At 44.2% G+C, this 27,482-nt stretch overlaps 1 protein-coding gene across 1 annotated transcript in view; it reads right to left on the bottom strand.

The window, feature by feature from the left end:
* The window catches only part of smad4b (SMAD family member 4b), an 88,339-nt gene extending 70,008 nt beyond the window's left edge, over positions 1 to 18,331 (bottom strand). Inside the window, exon 1 of the mRNA XM_055661311.1 lies at positions 18,133 to 18,331. The gene's annotated coding sequence lies outside the window, so the exon portion shown is untranslated. The remainder of the gene's footprint in view (positions 1 to 18,132) is intronic.
* Between the last annotated feature and the right edge of the window lie 9,151 nt (positions 18,332 to 27,482).

Raw genomic sequence — 27,482 nt, 5'->3', positions numbered from 1 at the left:
GTAAATCATTAGCGAAAAATCGCTGAAAGACCCCGTCGCAAAAAGTATTAGTTTTATAGGCCTCGAATAATAGTTATAATAGTTTTAAAATCACTCTCTCAACCCTCGACCTCTCGCAGCCCCAGGGTTTTATAAAGCAAACAATTAAAGGTATGTACCTTATTTTTACATTAAAATGGGCTTCTTAAGACCCCTTTATACAAAGTTTACTATAGCGAGTAGTTCATTTTGGGCTCTTTATATCCCGCAGTATTTTTCTGGGCATTTGAGGGCACAAATCCAGCGCAATGTGAACGTTCTAAACCAGCGCGTTCACAGGAACCCACTAGAAAGCTGATTTAAAATGGACTTTAATTTACTGCAATTGAACACTAAATTCTTTCCATTTGACCTATAAATTGATGTAAATGAGATTTAAAAATCATGTGAATATTTGTGAATATTATTTGGACACTTAGGCTTTTTTAAAATGTTAATAATTTATTAAGAAATGGATAGATGTTCAGATCTAGTAATTGAAGTTTGAAATTAGCTACAATTGGGTAACTAACTAATTATATGCTTTAATTTCAGGTCATCCAAGTAAGATTATTTTATATTTGTTTCAGAATGGTTCAATCTAAGATAACTGAAAATTTCATTCAGTTAATTTTTAAGAAGGTTATGGGCTTTTGACTGTCCATGATCACAGCTTTTTTGTTATGTCCATAGAAAATCAATAGGGAACAAGATGCTAATTTCCGAGTATGAAAATGGCCATAACTTTTTTATTACTTGAGATATGAAAGTGAATTAGGTGTCAAATTAAACTTCTTTTTATGCTTTATCTGATGGGATAAATTGCAGACTTGATTTTTTAAATCTCAAAATTTTGTAACATTGCTACATTTAGTGCAAGATAATGTCAAGTAAAGGCTGATTAAAGAAGTTCCGAGGCTCTCCAATGAGACAGGACTGTGGCTCTGTATTAGAAATGGTAGTAGCTCAGGACCACTCTCTAGTTGTTGCTTGGAAGGTTCAGTTGCCTGATAACAGTTGGGAGGAAACTGACACTGAATCTGGTGGTATGCATTTCCACACTTCTTGTCTAAAAAGAAGGGAGAAGAGGGAGTGACCAGGATGAGATTCGTCCTTGATTATGCTGGTGGCTGTGCCGAGGCAGAGTAAAGTGTAGATGGAGTCAATGGAGGTAAGGTTGGTTTGTGTGATGGTCTGGGTTGCGTCCACAATTCTCCGCAATTTTGCTTCATAGAGTCAAAGAGCGATACAGCTTGGAAACAGGCCACGTGTGCCCGAGGAATGGTTGATGGAATTTAACATAAAGAATTGTGAGTTGTTGCATTTTGGGAAGTCTAGCATGGGCAGGACTTTACATAGAAAATAGGTGCAGGAAGAGGCCATTTGGCCCTTCGAGCCAGCACCGCCATTCATTGTGATCATGGCTGATCGTCCACTATCAATAACCCGTGCCTGCCTTCTCCCCATATCCCTTGACTCCACTAGCCCCTAGAGTTCTATCAAACTCTCTCTTAAATCCATCCACTGACTTGGCCTCCACTGCCCTGTGGCAGGGAATTATATAAATTCACAACTCTCTGGGTGAAAACTTTTTTTCTCACCTCAGTCTTAAATGACCTCCCCTTCTGTGGCCCCTGGTTCTGGACTCGCCCAACATTGGGAACAATTTTCCTGCATCTAGCTGCATCCAGTCCTTTTATAATTTTATATGGTTCTATAAGATCCCCCTCATCTTTCTAAACTCCAGTGAATACAAGCCGAGTCTTTTCAATCTTTCCTCAAATGACAGTCCCGCCATTCCAGGGATCAATCTCGTGAACCTACGCTGCACTGCCTCAATCACAAGGATGTCCATCCTCAAATTAGGAGACCAAAACTGTACTCAACACTCTAGATGTGGTCTCACCAGAGCCCCATACAACTGCAGAAGAACCTTTTTATTCCTATACTGAAATCCTCTTGTTATGAAGGCCAATATTCCATTAGCTTTCTTCACTGCCTGCTGTACCTGTAAGCCAACTTTCAGTGACCGGTGTACAAGGACACCCAGGTCTCACTGCACCTCCCCTTACCTAACATAACCCCATTTAGATATTGTTTTTGCCGCCAAAGTGGATAACCTCACATTTATCTATATTATACTGCATCTGCCCACTCACTCAACCTGTCCAGGTCATCCTGCAACCTCCTAGCATCCTCTTCACAGTTCACACTACCACCCAGCTTTATGTCATCTGCAAACTTGCTTGTGTTGCTCCTAATTCCCTCTTTCAAATCATTAATATATATGGTAAACAGTTGCGGCCCCAACACCGAGCCTTGCGGCACTCCACTCGCCACTGCTTGCCATTCTGAAAAGGACCCGTTCACTCCGACTCTTTGCTTCCGGTCTGCCAACCAATTTTCTATCCATGTCAACACCCTACCCCCAATACCATGTGCTCTAATTTTAGTCACCAGTCTCCCGTGCGGGACCTTATCAAAGGCTTTCTGAAAGTCTAGATACACTACATCCACTGGCACCCCTTCACCCATTTTACTTGTCACATCCTCAGAAAATTCCAAAAGATTAGTCAAGCATGATTTCCCTTTCATAAATCCATGTTGACTTGAACTAATCCTTACACAGTGAATGGTAGGGGTCTGGGGAGTGTTGTAGAGCAGAAGGATCTAGGAGTGCAGGTGCATGGTTCCTTGAAGGTGCAGTCGCAAGTAGATAGAGTGGTCAAAGAGGCATTTGACACATTGACCTTCATCAGACAAAGTATTATTGACATTGGGAGGTCATGATGCAGTTGTATAAGACGTTGGTGAGGCCGCATTTAGAGCATTGTGTTCAGTTCTGGGCACCATGTTATAGGAAAGATGTATTCAAGCTGAAAAGGGGACAGAAAATATTTACAAGGATGTTGCCAGGACTAGAAGGTCTGAGCTATAGGGAGAGGTTGAGTAGGCTGGGACTGTATTCCTTGGAGCGCATGAGAATGAGGGGTGACCTTATAGAGGTGTATAAAATCATGAGGAATTAATTGCTTGCCTAGTGTAGGTGAATCAAGGACCAGAGGACATAGGTTTAAGATGAAGGGGAAAATATTTAATAGGAATCTGAGGGGTAACTTTTTCACACAAAGGGCGGTGGGTGTATGGAACAGTTGCCAGAGGAGGTAGTTGAGGCTGGGGCTATCCCAACATTTATGAAACAGTTAAACAGGTACATGGATAGGACTGGTTTGGAGGGATATGGACCAAACGCAGGCAGGTGAGACTAGTGTAGCTGGGATATGTTGGCCAGTGTGGGTAAGTCGGGCCAAAGGGCCTGTTTCCACGCTGTATCTTTCTATGATTCTATGGCTCTATTTGGAGTATTCTCCAATCTGAAAAAGGGTACTGGCCTAAAACAATCTGTCCATTTCCCACCACAGATTCTGCCCGACCCAGAGTTCTTCCAGCAGTTTAGTTTTGAAGATTCCAGGATGTTCAGTCTTGTGTCTCTAGATAATTAGTATTTAAAACTGTTCTTGATCAGCAGAGGTCATAGATATAATGAGCTTTGCAATGAAACGGCACAAGAACGTGCTTGTGGATGGTGACGAAGACTGCTTATTTCCCAATTTCATTACAGCCTTGGGACAAACAGGAACAGAACTGCTTATTTTACGTAATGGAGTGATTGTGCACAATATCAAGGTAGCATTTGGCAAACAAGGAGCCTTAGTAAAACTAGCAATGGGAATCCCGAAAAAAGGTCCATAGGCTGGAGTTGTGCCCAGCTAAAAAGGAACATTGTCATACGTCTTTGCTGCAGCAGTTCCACATGGTGGTATTCTTGGCCCAGCCACCTTCTATTATTTTCTTTCATTAAAAGGTAAGAGTGACAATGCACCTGATAACTGCACAATGTTTAATTTCACTTGGGTCTTCACAGATACCAAAATACCATCATCCAGCAATATCTGGATAACATTCTGGCTTGGGTAATATGCAATAAGAACTATTTACATTATTCATGTGACATCGACCACTTTCAACAAGAGCTGAGGACATTTTCCATGCTGTTCAATGGCATCAGCACTGTCAAATCCTCTACCACCAACATTTTAATACCAGATCCGAGTTCAGGTATTGCATGACAAGTGATCAAATCCTGAATTTCCGAATGCTTTTTCATTATCAACAATAATGCCTTACTTTTGATGAAATTCAGCGAGCAAACGCGATAATTCCCGATATTTTGGACCTTTAAATCTCCACGGCAAATGTCCGCTGTTCACTTCCGCTGGATTGGCACCTTCAGTTCCCTCTTTAATTTACCTTAGTTTCTATCTTTTTTTTAAACTGTAAATCTAGGTAGCTGTGCCTCACGGTCACCCCGACTGGCACAATAAATTGCAGATCAAAACCTGGCCGTTTTCTATGTTTTTAACGGGTGGGAAAGTGCGTGTTTTCCCATCCACTAACATGTACCAGATGTCTAGCATGTCCTCCACTTGAGATTTTCGGTCACGTGGGTGCGGATCTACGCTCCAGTGACCTTTCGTGAATTCACCCTATAACTATACACTCACATGCTAATTTTTTATACTGGTTGGCTGACATCCAAAACCAGATTTGCAGAAATTTAGGTGGTATCTGGCATCAGCTGCCAGAGGAAGAAGTTGAGGCAGGCACAATAACAACGATTTAAAAATATCTGGACAGCTTCATAGATAGAAATGGTATAGAAGGATATGGCCAAACACATGTAAATCGGATTATCTTAAATGGGCAACTTGGTCAGCATGGACACTTTCGTTCTCAAGTATTTAATTGTCATATATATACACCGATAACAGAAAAATGAAATTCTTACTTGCCATAACATAACTTCCCGAAACACAATACACACAAATATATAAAACAATACAATACAGTAAACACTCATTATAACGGACCATAGAGTGGGGAAAAGGTGGCGGTTATTGCCAATTGTTCACTGTAAGGGAGTAAGGTATTATCGTTGTATGAAATTAAAATAAAAAAAACTACAGATGAGGGTTAATACACAAAAGGACACAAAGTATTACTCAACAGTTCAAGCAGCTTCTCTGGAGAACTTGGATAGTCAGGATACACAAAATTGCTGGAGAAACTCAGCGGGTGCAGCAGCATCTATGGAGCGAAGGAAATAGGCGACGTTTCGGGCCGAAACCCTTCTTCAGACTGATGGGGGGTGGGGGGGAGAAGGAAGGAAAAAGGGAGGAGGAGGAGCCCGACGGCGGGGGGATGGGAGGAGACAGCTCGAGGGTTAAGGAAGGGGAGGAGACAGCAAGGGCTAGCAAAATTGGGAGAATTCAACGTTAATGCCATCAGGATGCAAACTGCCCAGGCGGAATACGAGGTGCTGTTCCTCCAATTTCCGGTGTTGCTCACCCTGGCAATGGAGGAGACCCAGGACAGAGAGGTCGGATTGGGAATGGGAGGGGGAGTTGAAGTGCTGAGCCACCGGGAGGTCAGGTTGGTTATTGCGGACTGAGCGGAGGTGTTCGGCGAAACGATCGCCCAACCTACGCTTAGTCTCCCCGATGTAGATCAGCTGACATCTAGAGCAGCGGATGCAGTAGATGAGATTGGAGGAGATACAGGTGAACCTTTGTCGCATCTGGAACGACTGCTTGGGTCCTTGAATGGAGTCGAGGGGGGAGTTGAAGGGACAGGTGTTGCATTTCTTGCGGTTGCAACGGAAAGTGTCCGGGGAGGAGGTGGTACGGGAGGGAAGGGAAGAATTGATAAGGGAGTTGCGGAGGGACCGGTCTTTGCGGAAGGCAGACATGGGGGGAGATGGGAAGATGTGGTGAGTGGTGGGGTCACGTTGGAGGTGGCGGAAATGGCGGAGGATTATGTGTTGTATTTGCCGGCTGGTGGGGTGAAAGGTGAGGACCAGGGGGACTCTGCCCTTGTTGCGAGAGCTGGGATGGGGAGAGAGAGCAGTGTTGCGTGGTATGGATGAGACCCTGGTGCGAGCCTCATCTATGGTGGCGGAGTGGAATCCCCGTTCCCTGAAGAACGAGGACATTTCCGATGCCCTGGTATGGAATGTCTCATCCTGGGAACAGATGCGGCGTAGGCGGAGGAATTGGGAGTAGGGGGTGGAGTCTTTACAGGGGGCAGGGTGGGAAGACGTGTAGTCCAGATAGCCATGCGAGTCAGTTGGTTTGTAGTGTATGTCGGTCAGAAGTCTGTCCCCTGCGATGGAGATGGTGAGGTCAAGGAATGGTAGGGAAGTGTCGGAAATGGTCCAGGTGTATTGGAGTGCCGGATGGAAGTTGGTGGTGAAGTGGATGAAGTCAGTCAGTTGTGTGTAGGTGCAGGAGGTGGCTCCAAAGCAGTCGTCAATGTAACGGAGGTAGAGGTCGGGGATGGGGCCTGGTACGTACTGAACAAGGCTTGTTCAACGTACCCGACAAAGAGGCAGGCGTAGCAGGGGCCCATGCGTGTGCCCATAGCTACGCCTTGTGTTTGGAGGAAATGGGAGGAGTCAAACGTAAAGTGGTTGAGGGTGAGGACCAACTCCGCTAGGCGGAGGAGAGTGTCAGTGGCTGGGTCTAGGTTGCTCCTCTGGTCGAGGAAGAACCGAAGGGCTTTGAGGCCATCCTGGTGGGGAATGGAGGTGTAGAGTGAGTCAGGATAGTCAGGACCCTTTCTCAGACTTATTCAGTCTGCTATTACTCCAGCATTTTGTGTAATTTCACTGTAAAACGAGGCACAGATGCCGTTGATCTGCACCAGCAAACCCTTCTTCACCAACTACCACATAGCCCAGTTGAAGCAGCTGTTGTTGCGGCTCACGTTGCAGCACTTTCTCCAGGCCACTGCCACCGACAGGACATGCTCAGTCACCATAGGGCTCCCACCCCTTTCCCAAGCTGCCCTTTCTTCCTTCGCTTTGTCTGCTCCCTGCTTCACTGCCACCTCCTCTTCCTCCTCCCTCGCAGCTGCCAACACCTTCCAAGGTAGAGTATGCCGGCGACTTGGGGGAAGAAGCAAGAGGTCGAGTGGGCAGAGCAACTAGAGGAGGCTGGAGTGGTGGAGTGGGGAGCAGACAAAGTGACAATAGTAGTAGCTGGTGAGCAGGATGGGAGCCACATGGTGACCGAGTAGGGAGTCGGTGGGAGCGGCCTGAAGAAAGCACTGTCCCCATGGGGCTACAACTTGAGCTGCAACAACAGCCATTTCAACCAGACTGGGTGGTAGGTGAAGAAGGGCTCGCTGATGCACCTTGCAAGCCCATGTTGATGTTGGAAGCCGAGGCTGTAAACTGAGGGAAGGCAGTACGAACTGGAAGTTGGCGTGGGAGGTCTGTCCGTTATAACTAAAATCTGTTATAAATGGGTCCGTTAAAACAGGAGTTTACTGTAAATTACTCACCATAAATCTAGTGCAAAAACTGAAGCCCATAGGGCAACCAAAGACACAGTTCATAGTTGGGCTGAAGGGTCTCTTCCCTTCTATAACTGACTCTAATATCCACTACTAAATATTAGGAAGGTTCTTAATATATTAGGAAGGTATCTTAAAATAATCCCAAACATTAATAAAACCTGTTAATGGTTGGCATCTTTTCAATTGCACCAGTGATCACTGTAACTCAAGACATCCCAATTGTTTTCGTTGTCTCATCACAAAGTATTTAAACATAAGATACCACAGAGGGTAGTTGAGGCCAGTTCATTGGCTATATTTAAGAGGGAGTTAGATGTGGCCCTTGTGGCCAAGGGGATCAGAGGGTATGGAGAGAAGGCAGGTACGGGATACCGAGTTGGATGATCAGCCATGATCATATTGAATGGCGGTGCAGGCTCGAAGGACCGAATGGCCTACTCCTGCACCTAATTTCTATGTTTCTATATACAGAATCCACACCAGTAGTTCCAAATGTAAATGTCAAAATCTGATATTTCAAAAGTAGTATCCGAGGGAAGTTTTCAAGTTAGAAATAATTCCTATCATGTACTTTGAAGTCTTGCTGGATGGTGGCATCTAGAATGCAGTAGTCTAGGTTCTCTAGACTACTGCATTCTTTTGTGTCCAGCAAGGTAGAGTAGTAGAGAGAACAAGACAGAAATTTATAATGGAGTTCTGGGCTCTAGAAAGGAAACAAGTGCATGATAGTGTTTCGGCTCCATAAAATATGCAGATTCAAAAACAAACTGCACGGGCAGCAATTAAGGAGATTGAGAGATCGGGAATACATCTTTAACATATGAGAAGGCCACGAGTGGGATAATAGAGCGGTAGAAGCAGTTCTTGAATCTGGTGGTATATACTTTCCATAAGATTAAGATGTATGGTAACTATAGTAACTTGGTAGTTTGGATTGTCAACTGGCTTACCCAGAGAAGCCAGAGGATGGTGGTGGGTGTTATTCTGGCTGGAGGTCTGGGATCAGTGATGTTTTGTATGGATCAGTGCTGGGACCTCTGTTGTTTGCGACATATATAAATGACTTAGATGAAAATGTAGATGGGTTAATTAAGTTTGCAGGCAACACCAAAATTGGTCATGTGGACAGCTGTTGAACCATAGAGGAGGATATAGCTACAAATATGGGTGGAGAAATGGCAGATGGAGATTATTCCGAGCAAGTGTGAGGTGTTGCACTTTGGTAGGTCGAATGTAAGGAGAAAGTATAGAGTTTGTGGCAAGATGGACCTTGCAGTCCAAGTCTATAGCTCTCTGGAAGTAGCAACAGAAGTAGATAGAGTGGTAAGGAAGGTGCATGGTATGCTTGGACTGATCTGTTAGGCCTGGAGAATAAGAGTCAGAAAGTCATGTTGTAACTATATAGATTAGAAATGCGTGCGACAAAGGCAAAGCAGTTATAATGGGTGACTTCAATCTACATATAGATTGGGTGAATCAAATTGGCAGGGGTGCTGAGGAAGAGGATTTCTTGGAATGTATGCGGGATAGTTATCTAAATCAACATGTAGAGGAACCAACGAGAGAGCAGGCTAGTTTAGACTGGGTATTGAGTAATGAGGAAGGGTTAGTTAGCAGTCTTGTTGTGCGTGGCCCCTTGGGCAAGAGTGACCATAATATGGTTGAGTTCTTCATTAGGATGGAGAGTGACATTGTTAATTCGGAAACAATGGTTTTGAACTTAAAGAAAGGTAACTTTGAGGGTATGAGACGTGAATTGGCCAAGATTGACTGGCAATTAATTCTAAAAGGGTTGACGGTGGATATGCAATGGAAGACATTTAAAGACTGCATGGATGAACTACAAAAATTGTTCATCCCAGTTTGGCAAAAGAATAAATCAGGTGAAGGTAGTGCATCCGTGGATAACGAGGGAAATCAGGGATAGTATCAAAGCGAAGGATGATGCGTACAAATTAGCCAGAAAAAGCAGCATACCGGAGGACTGGGAGAAATTCAGAGACCAGCAAAGGAGGACGAAGGGCTTAATTAGGAAAGGAAAAATGGATTATGAAAGAAAACTGGCAGGGAACATGAAAACTGACTGCAAAAGTTTTTATAGATATGTGAAAAGAGATTAGTTAAAACAAATGTAGGTCCCTTGCAGTCAGAAACAGGTGAGTTGATCATGGGGAACAAGGATATGGCGGACCAATTGAATAACTACTTTGGTTCCGTCTTCACTAAGGAAGACATAAATAATTTGCCGGAAATAGCAGGGGACCGCGGGTCAAAGGAGTTGGAGGAATTGAGTGACATCCAGGTTAGTCGGGAAGTGGTGTTGGGTAAATTAAATGGATTAAAGGCCGATAAATCCCCAGGGCCAGATAGGCTGCATCCCAGAGTACTTAAGGAAGTAGCTCCAGAAATAGTGGATGCATTAGTAATAATCTTTCAATACTCTTTAGATTCTGGAGTAGTTCCAGAGGATTGGAGGGTAGCAAACGTAACCCCACTTTTTAAGAAGGGAGGGAGAGAGAAAACGGGGAATTACAGACCAGTTAGTCTAACATCGGTAGTGGGGGGAAACTGCTAGAGTCAGTTATTAAAGAAGGGATAGCAGCACATTTGGAAAGTTTTTTGGAAATATTCAGTGAAATCATTGGACAACCAGAAGTCTTTGCAGGTGGAGGCATTTACGAAAGGTAAAGTCATGTCCTGAGGCGATTAAGTAAATTCTTATGTGAGTATTTTTTTGAAACTTAGGTTTGAGAGAATTCAGGATGTAACTAGTTAGCGTGGATAGTGGAGAGCCAGTGGATGTTAATAGAAAGGTAACTTTAGATTGTAGTCTTATAGAAATATATTTTCTCTTGGTTCCAGAATATAGCTTTGTGTTCGACATGAGATTCATAAGAGCCCACATAAGAGATTAGTATACAAGTACTTAAAGCACACGGCATTGGGGGAAACTTAAATACAGTATTGATGTGGATAGAGCACTAGCTGGCAAACAGGAAGCAAAGAGTAGGAGTAAACGGGTCCTTTTCACAATGGCAGGCAGTGACTAGTGGGGTACCGCAAGGCTCAGTGCTGGGACCCCAGCTATTTACAATATATATTAATGATCTGGATGAGGGAAATGAATACAACATCTCCAAGTTTGCGGATGACACGAAGCTGGGGGGCAGTGTTAGCTGTGTGGAGGATGCTAGGAGACTGCAAGGTGACTTGGATAGGCTGGGTGAGTGGGCAAAAGTTTGGCAGATGCAGTATAATGTGGATAAATGTGAGGTTATCCATTTGGGGAGATGCAGCGAGACCTGGGTGTCATGGTACACCAGTCATTGAAGGTAGGCATGCAGGTGCAGCAGGCAGTAAAGAAAGCAAATGGTATGTTGGCTTTCATAGCAAAAGGATTTGAGTATAGGAGCAGGGAGGTTCTACTGCAGTTGTACAGGGTCTTGGTGAGACCACACCTGGAGTATTGCGTACAGTTTTGGTCTCCAATTCTGAGGAAGGACATTATTGCCATAGAGGGAGTGCAGAGAAGGTTCACCAGACTGATTCCTGGGATGTCAGGACTGTCTTATGAAGAAAGACTGGATAGACTTGGTTTATACTTTCTAGAATTTAGGAGATTGAGAGGGGATCTTATAGAAACTTACAAAATTCTTAAGGGGTTGGACAGGCTAGATGCAGGAAGATTGTTCCCGATGTTGGGGAAGTCCAGGACAAGGGGTCACAGCTTAAGGATAAGGGGGAAATCCTTTAAAATCGAGATGAGAAGAACTTTTTTCACACAGAGAGTTGTGAATCTCTGAACTCTCTGCCACAGAGGGTAGTTGAGGCCAGTTCATTGGCTATATTTAAGAGGGAGTTAGATGTGGCCCTTGTGGCTAAAGGGATTAGAGGGTATGGAGAGAAGGCAGGTACGGGATACTGAGTTGGATGATCAGCCATGATCATATTGAATGGCGGTGCAGGCTCGAAGGGCCGAATGGCCTACTCCTGCACCTAATTTCTATGTTTCTATGTCTATGTTTCCATAGGACTTTGGTTAGCTGCATTTGGTGTATTGTTTACAGTTCTGGTCAACCTATTACAGGAAAGATGGGAATAGCTTAGATGGAACATCTTGGTCGGCATGCAGGAGTTAGGCTGAATGGCCTGTATCCATGCTGTATGACTTTATGAGTCTATGTGGATGATTTGCAGAGGGTGCAGATGAAGTTTACCAGAATACGTCCTGGATTAGAGGGTAGACGCAAAATGCTGAAGTAACTCAGCAGGACAGGCATCATCTCTGGAGAGAAGGAATGGGTTGGAGCAGGGGTGTCAAACTACCGACCCGCGGGGTGATTTGGGGGGAAAAAAGTATATTCACGACCATTTAATATGTATCTGTATAGCAGCTGCGCTCTCTCTCGCCACTTGGGGGAGGGGGAGGGGGAGAGGGGGAGAGAGGAAGAGGAAGAGGAAGAGGAAGAGGAAGAGGAAAGAGGAAGAGGAAGAGGAAGAGGAAGAGGAAGAGGAAGAGGGATTTGTAAAGTGAAACACTTTGTAGTTATAGCAGAGACTGAGACACATGAAAAAACGAAGGCAACAAAAGCTGTGGGAGCACACGTGCATGCACAACTGATCCGGCATGAAGTCGCATTTTGCCCAATCCAGCCCGTGATCTAAAATGAGTTTTGCATTCTGGGTTAGTGCATATCAGCTACACAAAGAGATTGGACAAATTTGCTTTGTTTTCTCTGGAGGGCTGGAGGCTAAGGAGAGATCTGAGAAGAGTGTGTAAAGTTATGAGAAGTATAGTTAAGGTAGACAGTCAGAACCTTTTTTTTTTTCCTGAATAGAAATGTCAAAGATTAGAGGGCACAGTTTCAAGGCGACAGGGGCTCAATTTAAAAGAGATGATTTTCATGATGGACTGGGCAACTTTCTCAACTCAGCAATTTATGCTGTAAACCAGTTGCCATACCCAGCCGCGATGCATCATTGCAGGGTGTTTTCTAATATGTATTCAAGAGAGAGTTAGATATAGCTCTTAGGGCTAAGCTCCAGAAATCAGTAGCAAAGGGACTTGGGAGTGCTGGTGCAGGATTCCCAAAAAGTTAATCTGCAAGTCGAATCAGTAGTAAAGAAAGCAAAATCAATGATAGCATTAATATCAAGAGGGCTTGCTTACAAAAACAGGGATGTAATGTTGAGGCTGTACAAGGCCACATTGGGAATATTGTGAGCAAATTTGGGCACCATATCTGAGGAAGGATGTGCGGGCCCTGGAGAGGGTCCAGAGAAGGTTTACAAGAATAATCCCAAGAATGAGTAGGTTAACCTATGATAAGCATTTGTCGGCACTGGGCCTGTACTCGCTGGAGTTTAGAAGAATGAGGGGAGACCTAATTGAAATGTACAGAATAGTGAAAGGCTTGGATAGAGCGGATGAGGCGAGGATGTTTCCACTACTGAGAGTCTAGGACTAGAGGTCACTGCCTCAGAATTAAAGAACGTTCTTTTAGGAAAGAGATGAGGACAATTTAGTCAGAGGGTGGTGAATCTGGAATTCTTTGTCACAGAAGGCTGTGGAGGCGAAGTTAGTGGATATTTTTTACGGCAGAGATAGATAGATTCCTGATTACTCCAGGTATCAGAGGTTATGGGGAGGGCAGAAGAATGGGGTTAGGAGGGAGAGTTAGATCAGCCATGGTGATAGATTGAATGGTGGAGTAGACGTGATGGACCGAATGGCCTAATTCTAATTCTACTCCTATCCCTTGACCTGAAAATTGCCCATCCCAACTTGCACCAACAAACCCCAAAACAATCTCTTTGGATCCACTGATAAAAAAAATTATACCAAAAACAACAATCTTCAAGTATGAGCAATTATCACAAAATGGTTTGTCAAACATAACATTCCTTGTTTAAAAAATGCAAAATAACAGGCATACAATTATATGAAAGTCAGCTTTAATATGCAACCTTCTATTGCCTCCCCATATCCTGTTGATAACAAGAACAAGTTTGCAAAGTAAAGTGTAATGATGGAGGTCAATGTATGCTACAGGATGACATGGTGTAAAATGAGATATAACATTCAAATTAGAGATATATGAAGTGATACACTTCAATAGGAATATAGGAATCAATGCAATACTGATTTTCAAACGTTTACATAGGCTGAGATAGCCTTAAGGGCCTGTGCCACTAACGGGACTTTTCAGCGACTGTATTTGACCTTCAAGCTCGAGGGCATTGGCCTGCAAACCCTCGAGCCGGACCGACCGTCAGCAATGAAACCGCGAGCTGGGTTGACCGTCAAAACAACACACACACACACACACACACACACACACAGACACAGACACACACACACACACACACACACACACACACACACACATCGCAAAGGTGGTGACCAGGGAAATCAGGGGAGCGCTGTCTGAAATTCGCACCCGCGATGAACAGGAAGGTAAAAGACGGCGGCACAGTTATGGTAAGTCCTTTAGAGTACGCGGAGAGGGGAGAGAAGTTTAGCGAGCATTTAACATTACCGGTCGGTTTTCCTTGGTTCTGAAAACTCCAATGAGCCAATTAAAATGCCCAGTCAGCAAAGGAGATTGCCCATGGCAACCTTGACTGCCTAGCGACCCCACTCCACTGCACTACGAGTTCAAAAGAACCATGCCGGCCAATTTTTACTCGCAGCAAAATTTTCAGCATGCTGAAAAATTTTTCCTCGACCAAACTGAGGCCGTGAGTATGCGGATATTTGCCTCGAGCATGAAGGAGAGTTCCAGTGACCTCCTAGGACCACGTGTGTCGTCCATGCTGTGAGTTTGAGTCAAGAGCACTCTTCTAAACTCGCAAATTAGGTCTCCACAGTGGGACAGGTCCTTAAGGAGGAACCCTTAAAAGATGGCAAGCTGTAATAAAATGACAAACATTGTTTCATAAACAGAATACAGAAACAAAAAGATTATGCTAAAATAATTCCTGGATCATTGCATCTCAGATGGATTACAATCCACAATTCCAAGCACCATGCCACAATACATGAATTGTCTTACTGGGATGAGAGAGTCAAGAGATGATCTAAAAGGATACTTTGTTACAGTGGATGGAAAAATCTCACCTGCCACTATCAAGTTAATAATTAAAAGTTGTTGAGATCCACATTGTTCTGGTGCAAATTGGAGTCATAACAAATTTTAACAGAGTGACAGGCAGATATTTGGGATGGGATGTCAACATGGATCCATAAGGGGTAAAGTTCTGACATATCGACTCTCATATACCACATGATTCCCAATCAAATTTAAGGCACAAGAATTGAGCTCAAGGTTGGTATTGAAATTAACAAATTTCATGAGTAACGTCAAAAGCAAAGATTCATGCGAGGACTGATTGAGTACTCAACAATGATCTAAGATTAGGTGGCTTTTGTTGCCAATTTACATTGAGAGTTAACATCAAACCAAATGTATACACTAAAGTTGAAAATGCAACATGGACGTACAAAAAACTCAGGGTGGTTACATTTAAATTTGCCAACTAATTAATCAAGCAGTAATTCAATCAAGTTAATATCCACTAAATTAAAAAAGGAGAATTTATGTGCTATCGTTCACAATCAGAAAACTCCAAAGCATTCCACAGGTTAAGGAGTTACTTTTAAGTGGTTGTTAATGATGTAAATAAAACAAGAATATCTGCTGTCAGTGAGAGAACATTTAGAAAACAATGGCAGGAAGTGAAGATTAAACTGTTGGATTAAATTGCATTTATTTTAATGTGAGAGCATTGACTGGTAAGGCAGATCAACTCACAGCGTGGATAGGTACATGGGACTAGGGGGTCCTTTTTCATCAGTCAATAAAAGTAAGAGTGCAGGTACAGGAGGCAGTGAAAAAAGTGAATGGCATGTTGGCCTTCATAACAAGAGGAGTTGAGTATAGGAGCAAAGAGGTCCATCTACAGTTTTCAGGTCCCTATTGAGACCACACCTGGAATATTTTGAGCAGTTTTGGTCCCCTAATTTGAGGAAGGATATTCTTGCTATTGAGGGAGTACAGCATAGGTTTACAAGGTTAATTTCCAGGATGGCGGGACTGTCATATGCTGAGAGAATGGAGCGGCTGGGCTTGTATACTATGGAGTTTAGAAGGATGACAGGGCATCTTATTGAAACATATAAGATTATATAAGGGTTTGGACACTATAGGCAGGAAACATGTTCCCGATGTTGGGGGAGTCCACAACCAGGGCCCACAGTTTAAGAATAAGGGGTATCCCATTTAGAACGGAGATGAGGAAACACTTTTTCACACAGAGTTGTGTGTGTCTGTGGAATTCTCTGCCTCAGAGGGCGGTGGAGGCCGGTTCTCTGGATACTTTCAAGAGAGATCTAGATAGGGCTCTTAAAGATAGCGGAGTCAGGGAATATGGGGAGAAGGCAGGAACGGGGTACTGATTGGGGATGATCAGCCATGATCATGTTGAATGGCGGTGCTGGCTCGAAGTGCCGAATGGCCTACTGCTGCACCTATTGTCTATTGACAGCACGTTATAGCCGTTATGGAAACCTGGATAAGAGAGGGACAAAACTGGCAGCTTAACGTTCCAGGGTACAGGTGCTACATATGTGCTAGAGGTAGGGGTAAAAGAGGAGGGGGTGTTGCTTTACTGATGAAGGAGAATGTCACGATAGCAGTCTGAGATGACATTCCTGATGGATCGTCCAGTAAGGCTATGTGAATGGAGCTGAGAAATAAAGAGGGAGTGATCACCTTGTTGGGAATGTAGTAGAGGCTCTCCAATAGTCAACAGGACTTAGAAGAGCAAAAATGCGAGGAGATTGCTGGCAGCCGAAGAACAATAAGGTGGTCAAAGTAGAGGATTTTAACTATCCCAATATAACTTTCCCTGGGACTTTCATAGTACCAATGTTTAGACCGGGTGGAATTTGTCAAAATTCAGTAATGTTTCCTCGGGCAACGTATAGAAGGTCCTACACGGGAGAGGGAAAGTTTAATCTACTGTTCAGAAATTGGGAAAAGCAAGTGACTGCAGTGTCTGTATGCCTTTTGTGACCAGCGACCACTCTTCTATTAATTTTAAAATAGTTATGGATAAAGACAGGGCAGGCCCATGTTAAAATTCTAAATTAGGACAAGGCCAACTTTGCTCAAGAGAGGAACTTGCTCAAATTGACTGGAGTAGGTTGTTTACTCAGGAACATCTGGTAAGTTGACACAATAAGCTGGAGTAACTCAGCGGGTCAGATACTTTTCTGGAGAAAAGGAATAGGTGGTGTTTCGGAGGTGCTGAATGTCCTAAGGCATATGAAGGTAAATAAATCTTCTGGGCCTGATCAGGACACTGAGTCTAGAGAGAATCTGAAGATATTACAGGCACTCTGGCTGAGATATACAGCTGAGCAAGGGATGGATAATGTGTCTATATTTAAGGTTTGCAAGGACAAACCTGGGATCTACAGACAAGTGCGCCTAACACGTGTGTTCGACACATTACTGGAGAGTATTCTGAGGAATAAGATATATATGCATTTGAATACACATGGGCTGATTAGGAAATCAGCAAGGTTATGTGCATGGAAAATCATCTTAAGAATCTGATTTGAGTATTTGAAGAGGTAACCAAAAATGTTGATGAGGGCAAAGCCACAGATGTTGTCCATATGAACTTCAACAAGGCATTTGATGAGGCTGCTCTGAAAGGTTAGATCGCGTGTGATCCAGTGAGAGCTAGCCGACTATATAGAGAATTGGCTTCATGGAAGGAAGCAGAGTAATGGTGGATATTTGTTTTTCAGACTGGTGGCACCCGAGGGACATTTTTTTCTCACAGAGGGTGTAGGTATAAAGAAAGAGCAGCCAGAGGAGGTTCTTGAAGCAGGTACTACAAAACAAATTAAAAGGCACGTGGACATGTACACAGATTGAAAAGGTTTAAATGGATATATGCCTAACATTGACAGGTGGAACTAGTATACTCCAGCATGTTGTGTCTTTATTTTTGTAAATCAGACAGTTTTTTGCAGTTCCTTGTCTGAAGGGTCTCGACCTGAAACGTCACCCATTCCTTCTATCCAGAGATGCTGTCTGCCCCGCTGAGTTACTCCAGCCTTTTGTGTCTATCCTTGTTTCTACAAACTATTATTGCCATATAGTTGGAGGGGGGGGGGGGGGTAAACTATTCGCTGTGAAGAAACTTATTTCCATATAAATTCGGAGATCTTAATGTAACCAACCAAACCCCCGGATTTCTCAGCAGCACCTGGAGCGAGAAGTTGACAAGCGAAAAGGAAATGTCAAGTGTGTGATTTGTTAGAGATCAGATTCCGCGTGTGAGGGACAGGGAGGGAGAGGGAGAGGGGACAGGAAACCCACCCACTCCGGGCTCGTGTTTACGATGCCGAGCCATTCCCTCTCTTCTAAAGAACCGTAAGGCGCGTTGAAGAACGAATGTATTTTTTTTTTTAAACCTCAATACTAAACCATCGTTTCGGTCAATGCCCACAGACATGAAAAAGGAGTAAAGCCCAGCGCTAAACGTGAGGGTTTGGCGATGAAGTGACACGAGGCCTATTCGGGGCCTCGGGGCCTCGGGACCCCCGCCCGCCCGCCTCCCTCTCCCTCCCTCCCTCCCTCCCCGGAGCCGCAGGGAAAGTTTCCCGGCCTCGCTTACCGCTACTTTCTCGCGGATGGGAGGAAGCCGTTCTCCGATTATTATAATAATGATGATTTTGCCGAGGCCCCGGAACCTCCAGCCCGCATCGGAGCTCAGGCCTGCGCTGGGAACTCGCATTTAAATCGCTCCTTCTGCTCCCGTTTGTGTTGAGGACACAACATGGCGGCGGCAGCGGCGGCGGCGGCGGCGGGTGGGCGGCGCGCATGCGCTCTGTGCTACGCTACGCTGCGGTGTGTATGTATATTGTGGCAGAGGCGAGCAAAGGGGGAACTGCAGATGCTGCTCTACACCGATCATGCACACACACACACACACAAATGCTGAACTAACTCAGCGGGACAGGCAGCGGCAGCAGCAGCAGCTCTGGCGAGATGGAATGGGGGAAACCCAGATGTTGCAGATGCATTCCTCAGTCTTCAGGACAGGATTCTGCTGCTGCTGCTTGGAAACGCCACGCAATGCTGTCATACCCTAACTTGCATGATCACCAAGCAGTGTCCCTCTACTATCTACACTAATCCCATTTACCAACCCACGCGTTTCTCATCCAACGAAGCTCTGTCAAAATAACTTCTTGTCCCTCTAATTGACAATTAATTACATTTTGTAATCATGTCTTCAGCTTTGTCCAAACTTAGAAACATAGAAACATAGGAATTAGGTGCAGGAGTAGGCCATTCGGCCCTTCGAGCCTGCACCGCCATTCAATAGATCATGGCTGATCATCCAACTCAGTATCCCGTACCTGCCTTCTCTCCATACCCCCTGATCCCCTTAGCCACAAGAGTCACATCTAACTCCCTCTTAAATATAGCCAATGAACTGGCCTCAACTACCCTCTGTGGCAGAGAGTTCCAGAGATTCACCACACTCTGTGTGAAAAAAGTTCTTCTCATCTCGGTTTTAAAGGATTTCCCTCTTATCCTTAAGCTGTGACCCCTTGTCCTGGACTTCCCCAACATCGGGAACAATCTTCCTGCATCTAGCCTGTCCAACCCCTTAAGAATTTTGTAAGTTTCTATAAGATCCCCTCTCAATCTCCTAAATTCTAGAGAGTATAAACCAAGTATATCCAGTCTTTCTTCATAAGACAGTCCTGACATCCCAGGAATCAGTCTGGTGAACCGTCTCTGCACTCCCTCTAGGGCAATAATGTCCTTCCTCAGATTTGGAGACCAAAACTGTACGCAATACTCCAGGTGTGGTCTCACCAAGACCCTGTACAACTGCAGTAGAACCTCCCTGCTCCTATACTCAAATCCTTTTGCAATGAAAGCTAACATACCATTCGCTTTCTTTACTGCCTGCAGCACCTGCATGCCTACCTTCAATGACTGGTGTACCATGACACCCAGGTCTCGCTGCATCTCCCCCTTTCCCAATCGGCCACCATTTAGATAATAGTCTGCTTTCCCGTTTTTGCCACCAAAATGGATAACCTCACTTCTATTCATGCGATCAGTGATGGAAATGGGTTTTAGGAACGAGGGGTACTCTAAGGTCCGTGACGCTGAGGTTGGGAAGGAAGGGGAGGTTTATGGGGGGGGTTTATGTGCGGTCATACCCATGTAAGAGTACAAGAATGCATAACTTATTTATTGTGCTGTATAATCTAGTTTATTATGTGTATTATATGTCATAGCTGCTTTCTTGCATCTGCTCACTCAGTCGGACGAAAACAATGATCATAATGTGGAATAGATGACATTTCGGGTCAAGACCATTCTTCAGACTGACAGTCAAGGGAAAGGAAACAGGAGATATAGGCATATCTTCCATTCATTTGTTCTTAGTACCGTCTATATCTCTTGTTCCTCTTTCCCCCGACTCAGTCTGAAGAAGGGTCTTGACCCGAAATGTCATCTATTCCGCTCTATGATCGTTGCTTTCGTCCGTCTGTCCGCTCGTTCGCTCGCCCTTAGATTAAGTCGTGCAGGATAAAGCTGTGAATTCACGCCATTCCCCTCCCATTCCCAATCTGACCTTTCTGTCCTGGGCCTCCTCCATTGTCAGAGTGAGACCCAGTGCAAATTGGAGGAACAGCACCTCATATTTCGCTTGGGTAGCTTACACCCCAGCGGTATGATCATTAACTTCTCTAACTTCAAATAGCCCTTGCTTTTCCTCTCTTTCCATCCCCTCCCCCTTCCCAGTTCTCCCACCAGTCTTACTGTCTCCGACTGCATTCTATCTCTGACCCACTCATCCCTGACATTAGTATGAAAAAGGGTCTTGAAACGTCTCCCATTCCCTCTCCAGAGATGCTGCCTGTTCCGTTGAGTTATTCCAGGATGTTACATCGATACACAGAAAATAGTTGCAGGAGTACGCCATTCGGCCCTTTGAGCCATTCAATGTGATCATGGCTGATCATCCACAATCAGTACCCCATTCCTGCCTTCTCCCCATATCTCTTGATTCCACTAGCCCTAAGAGCTCTATCTAACTCTTTTGAATGCATCCAATGAGTCGGCCTCCAATGCCTTCTGAGGCAGATAATTCCACAAATTCACAACACTCTGGGTGAAAAGGTTTTTCCTCATCTCAGTTCTAAATGGCTTCCCCTGTATTCTTAAACTGTCGCCCTTGGTTCTGGACTCCTCCAACATCGGGAACATGTTTCCTGCATCTAGCATGTCCAATCCCTTAATAAATTTATGTTTATATAAGATCCCCTCTTACCCTTCTAAATTCCAGTGGATACAAGCCCAGTTGTTCCATTCTTCCATCATATGACATTTCTGCCACCCCGGGAATTGAACCTCGTGAATCTACGTTGCACTCCCACAATAGCAAGAATGTCCTTCCTCAAATTAGGAAACCAAGACTGCACACAATACTCCAGGTGTGGTCTCACCTGGGCCCTGTATAACTGCAGAAGGACCTATTTGCTCCTATACTCAAATCCTATCATTATGAAAGCCAACATGCCATTAGTTTTCTTCACTGCCTGCTGTTTCTTGCATGCTTACTTTTAGTAACTGATGTCCAATTACACCCAGGTCTCGATGCACTTCCCCTTTTCCTAATCTGACACCATACAGAAGAAGGATCTCGACCCGAAACGTCACCCATTCCTTTGCTCCAGAGATGCTGCCTGATCCCTTAGTTACTACAGCATTTTGTGTCTACCTGCCATTCAGATGCTAATCATCCTCTTGTTCTTGCCACTAAAGTGGATAACCTCACATTTATCCACATTATACTGCATCTGCCATGCATCTTCCCACTCGCCCAACCTAACCAGGTCACCCTGCATGCTCTTCACAGTTCACACTGCCATCGCGATTCTCTTAAATATTAGGATCTGTAGAAGCGTTCAGGCCAAAACCCCCCATCAGTCTGAAGAAGGGTTTCGGTCTGAAACGTTGCCTATTTCCTTCGCTCCATAGATGCTGCTGCACCCACTGAGTTTCTCCAGCATTTTTGTGTACCTTTTACCTCCTGTTCTGTAATATGTTTACATATTCTGTTGTGTTGCAGCAAGCAAGAATTTCATTGTCCTATCTGGGACACATGACAATAAACTCTCTTGACTTGATCACACGTTTCTCTGTGTATCAGTCTATCAATATAAATTTATTTATTTTATTTATTTTATTTATTCCGAACAAGTAAAGACATTAAATACATTAATAGTAACAAAATCGAAATTATCAAACAATTGGACATTACAATCAATATTTACAAGCAATGAAAAGAACAAAAAGCAAATTTCCAATGTCCAACTCTGTGTCTGTACAAGCTCGAAAAGGAGTGAGAAGAAGAATAACTTATTAAATCTCACCCCTTTTCCCCAACACTTCTACCATATTTAAAAATCAATTAATTAATAATAATAATACTACCCCAGGCAATTTCCCATAATATCTACAGACATATATATACATAAAACTATTATACACATACAAACCATATATGAAGTAACCAAACATAAGTAAACAATTATAAAGCAATAGATAAACATTAACCCCCACTTGTCAACCATCCTCTCCATCCCGGTACCACTTGAAAATTATTTTTTTATATATCATTTTAAAATGATTCATGTTTGTACATTGCTTTAATTCCTCGTTCAATTTGTTCCACACTCCTACTCCACAAACCGAAATACAAAAGGTTTTTCTAGTCGTACGGACTCTTTGTTTCTTAAAATTAAATATTCCTCTTAAATTGTAACCCCCCCCCCACACGCTCGTTAAATAATTTTTGAATGTTTCCAGGCACATTTTTATTTTTGGCCCTAGGCATTATCTGAGCTGTTTTGAATGTAACCAAATCTTCTAATTTTAATAATTTTGACTAAAAATAATGGATTCCCAGATACTTGGCATTATGTATAATACGAATTGCTCTTTTTTTGCATCATGGTTAATGAGTGTATCAAATTTTTATAGTTATTGCCCCAGACTTCTGCACAATAATTTAAGTAGGGTAAGATTAATGAACAATAAAGAATGCGGAGTGATTTGTAATCCAGAGCCTGAATATTCCATTTACTTTAATGAAAGTATTTATTCTTCTGCAAAAACTACCAGATAGACAGAGACAGCACAAATACTGTTTCACGACCAACTTTCCAAGTTAAACTTCTCCAACCCAGAAATAGCAGCATACAAAAGTAGTAAAACAACTTTTAAAAAGTTCCAATAGCTTTAAAAATCTTGACCTTTAGTCCATTTTTTATTCCACAGTTATACCATTAAATACAAGTTACCTAATTGTTTCTTGAATGATTCCATCATTGGCACTGATCAGACTGGCCAAGCAAAGCATTTGAGCTGAAAATTCAAGGGAAAATGATTAGCAAATGAGAAAACTGGGAAGAGGCCCTGCTCCAACTAAGCCATGTGGTACGGGCGTCAATCAACTAATGTTTATTTAAGTCAGGCAAATGTTTTAACAGGCCTGTAAACACAATACACATAGATAATATATAATAACCAAAAATCCAACAAATTAAAACTACAAACTACAAAACACAAAATACTGGAGTAACTCAGCGGGACAGGCAGCATCTCTGGAGAGAAAGAATGGGTGACATTTCGGGTCAAGATCCTTCTTCAGACGTTCGTTGGATAGTCCATGGAAGTTCATAGTTGACATTAGCCTCGTGCAGTGTTCAAGAACCTGATGGTTGTTGAGAAGAGGTTACTAGTGAACCTGATGGTCATGTTTTCAGACTCCTTTTCCTTCTTCCTGATGGCAGGGGTGAGATGAGAATGTGGCCAGGGTGGTGTGAGTCTTTGATATTAGCTGCCATTTGAAAGCAGCAACTCCTATAGATCACTTTGATGAAGGGGAGGTCAGTACACTTAATGGACTGCACAGCATGGACCACTCTCTCTAATCTCCTTCATTTCTGGGAACCCAGTTAATCAAACCAGTTAACATGCTTTCTATCACAGAAACATAGAAAAAAAGGTGTAGGAGTAGGCCATTCGGCCCTTCAATATGATCATGGCTGATCATCTACAATCAGTGCCCCGTACCTGCTTTTTCTCCACATCCCTTGATTCCTTTAGCCTTAGAGCTAAATCTAACTCTCTCTTGAGATCATACATCAGTAGAGGTTCAAGTGACTTTGCCCATCGATGAAAAATAAAAGAGTTATTAGTGGTTAAACAATGTTGCGATTCTCTCTCCTGAACGCCACGCCCCTTCTAGAGGGACTATAAAAACCGGAAGCATTGAGTGCCTCAGTCAGTCTCTGCAAGATGGGGGAAGTGAGAGGGTCATGTCTCTCAGTCTGAGCTGTGAATAACATGGCACACATGTCTACTAAACTGTGAGTGTGGTTTTACTGACCTCGAGTGCCCTTAATCTGGTTTGAAATCTGGTTTGGAGCTGTGGAGCTGCGGACCTACCTCCGTGGAGCTGCAGAGCTGCGGACCTACCTCCGTGGAGCTGGCCAGCTTCGGAGCATGGAGAGCTGCGGTGGCGCGCTGCTGCGACCCGACTCCGGTGGATGGCGACACACCGGGAGCTCGTGGGTCCCCGGTGGGAGACTGCTTCGCGGGGCACCGGCAATGGCGATTTCTCCCGCCCGAGTTGTGGAGTTTGAGAGTGACCTGGAGCGGGGCCTTACAACGCCCGGCGCGGCTTTAATTTGCCGCGGACTTGCTAGCGCCCGCCGGGGGCTTTGACCTCGACTTCGGAAGAGGAATGGAGAGCAGGGGAGAGACAAGACTTTGCCTTCCATCACAGTGAGGAGGAGATTCACTGTGATGGATGTTTGTGTAAATTGTGTTGGTGTGTGTCTTGGTTCTTTTCTTGTATGGCTGCAGAAACCAAATTTCGTTGAACCTCATGTGAGGTTCAAATGACATATAATAGGTATTGTATTTGCTGCTGGTGGTGGTGGTGGTGTTTTGAAACTAAGCACAGCAAATGGTTGCTGGTGGTGGTTGGTATGAAATAAAGCACGATTAAAAGTCTAAACTTGACAACTTCCTGTTTGCACTGTATATTGATTGTAGATAAAATACTACCACTTACTTTTTGGCCATCTTACTCAGTCCCCATCCGCTCATCAGGTGCAGAGGATTCTTCCCATCAATGAAAAATAAAAGTGTTATTAGTGTTTAAAATATGTTGAGAATCTATCTCCTGTCAATCACGCCATGAAGGCCACGCCCCTTCCGGTGGGTGGGGGAGTGATTATAAAACCCAGAAGTGTGGGTGTGGCTCAGTTTCTGCAAGATGGGGGAGGGAGAGGTTACGACTTTGTCTGAGCTGTGAATCAACTGAACACACTGAATGTCTACTGAACTGTGAGTGTGGTGTTTTGTGTGGATTTATGGTGGTTTCATCCTGTTTGAAATGGTATGAAACTGCATTTGAATGTGGTGGCCTTGCACCCTGCATGAAATGGTATGAAATTGCATATGAATTTGGTGGCCTTGCACTTTTGCTTCAAAGGGTATGAAACTGCACTTGAATTTGGTGGCCTTGCACCCTCCTTGAAGTGGTATGAAACTGCACTTGAATTTGGTGGCCTTGCACCCTGCTTGAAGTGGTAGGAAACTGCACTTGAATTCAGTGGTCTTGCACCCTGCTTGAAGTGATCGGAAACTGCACCTGAATTCGGTGGCTTTGCACCCTGCTTGAAGTGGTATGAAACTGCACTTGAATTTGGTGGCCTTGCACCCGGCTTGAAGTGGAATTTCAATAGCCATGAGTCAACTGCCAGCCCACCAGCCGTGAGTGAGCTGCCAGCACATCAGGCTTGAGTGACTGAGCTGCCACCGCAAGAATCCGTTTGGCCCATAATGTTCATACTAGCCCTCTGGAAGTCAGTGCCTTCAGCCCACAACACCCATACTAATGCTCCAGAAATCCCCCCCCCCTCGGAATATTGCGTTGGGGGACCAGCCCTCCCGTGTAAACATGGAACCCAACGGGTCCCACTTAGTCTAGTCTCTTCCATATTCTTAGGAAGTAAAGGTGGCGATGGCCTTTCTTTGTGATTACATCAATGTGCTGAAAATAGGACAGATCTTCAGAGATAAGGCAATCCTTCTATCCAGGAAGATATTGATTCTCTCCACTGCCAATGAAGACAGATTTGTGGATCCTCAGCTTTCTCCTTCCAAAGTCAACAATCAGCTCCAAGGAGCTGACGTTGAGAGCAACATTGTAATTCTGGAAGCATTCAATCAGACCTTCTATACTCTGACTCATCATTACCAATATTCATCCAACAACAATGGTACTGCCAGAGAATTTAAAGACAGCGTTGGAATTGTGTCTGGCTACACAGTTGTGAATCGACCAGGGGCTATGCACACAACCCTGATGTGTTCCTGTGCTGATCTTTATCAAGGAAGAAGTATGTTGCCAATTGATACTGATTGTGGTCTGTGATGAGAAAGTCGAGGGTCCATTTGCATAGAGATGCGCAGAGACCCAGCTCCGTAAATTTGATAGGTTGGAGGAGATGATGGTGTTGAATGTAGAGTTGGAATCAATGAACAACAGTCTCTTATACATAGAAAAGTACAGCACAGGAACAGGAACGTCAACCCATAATGTTGACATAATGTTGACCCTAATTTGAGGAAGGACATTCTTGCTATTGAGGGAGTGCAACGTAGGTTTACATGGTTGATTCCCTTGATGGCGGGACTGTCATATGCTGAGAGAATGGAGCAGCTGGGCTTGTACACTCTGGAGTTTAGAAGGATGAGAGGGTATCTCATTGAAACATATAAGATTGTTAAGGGTTTGGACACGCTAGAGGCAGGAATGTTCCCGATGTTGGGGGAGTCCAGAACCAGGGGCCACAGTTTAAGAATAAGGCTCTTAAAAATAGCAGAGTCAGTGGATATGGGGAGAAGGCACGAACGGGGTACTGATTGGGGATGATCAGCCATGATCACATTGAATGGCGGTGCTGGCTCAAAGGGCCGAATGGCCTCCTCCTGCACCTATTGTCTATTGTTTGTATGGAACATGATGCCAAGGTAAACTAATCTCATCAACCTGCACATGATACACACCCATCCATTTCCATGTGTCTATTTAAAAGCCTTTCAAATGCCACTATTGCATTTGCCTCCTCCACCACCCCTGGCAGCACGTTACAAGCACCCACCACTCTGTGTAAAAAGCTTGCTTCGCACATCTCTATATATAACAAAAAGTCTTCGGTTTGTGTCCACGATGTGTCTCTGTGTCAATGGTTAATTCCTATCTTCTTCCAAACGCTAAACCACAGCCTTCCCATTTTCACACATCTTGCTCACATTTTTCCCGTGGTGGCGATAAACATTTTCTTATCACATTTCTACCTATATTTCCAACGTTATTAATCATTGAAAATTTTAAAAACAGTCCGAAAACTCACCAATTTTGGAAAATAAAATCCGAATGACATCACACTGCACTCGCAAGACAGGACGGCCCGCTCCAACGGCAAATCCAAATGACGTCACAATGCACTCGCAAGGCAGGTGACGCACAGAGTCGCTCAAGCCTCCTGCAGTACCACACATGCAACAGGTACGTTCTTACCTGGTAAAAACCACCAACATCACTGCTGCTCACGGACAGAGAGAAAATACAAATGTTTTTCGTGACTGACTTGCGAAGGAGCAGCGTGCCGTCGGAATGAGGGCAAGTCCTGGCTCACGACCGCCCGGGGCTGGAAGGTGGCTGAGCGCTCTGAACCTGAGCACCGAGGGACACTCAGACACCCGGTGTAAGGACCCCCACTCTCGCCCCAGGGTCATCTCTGTCCGGCCAGCAGACACACAATACCCAGAAACGTCCCTGTCAGCTGCAGCAGAGTTAGGGACAGTCTGGTCCCTCCTCCCACCCAGAATCACTGACCGCTCTGCAGTGAC

The sequence above is a fragment of the Leucoraja erinacea genome, chromosome 1, assembly GCF_028641065.1.
Source record: "Leucoraja erinacea ecotype New England chromosome 1, Leri_hhj_1, whole genome shotgun sequence".
NCBI classification, from domain to species: Eukaryota; Metazoa; Chordata; class Chondrichthyes; order Rajiformes; family Rajidae; genus Leucoraja; species Leucoraja erinaceus.
Note: the sequence above shows the minus strand (reverse complement) of the source record. Positions and strands in the feature narration are given on the sequence as shown.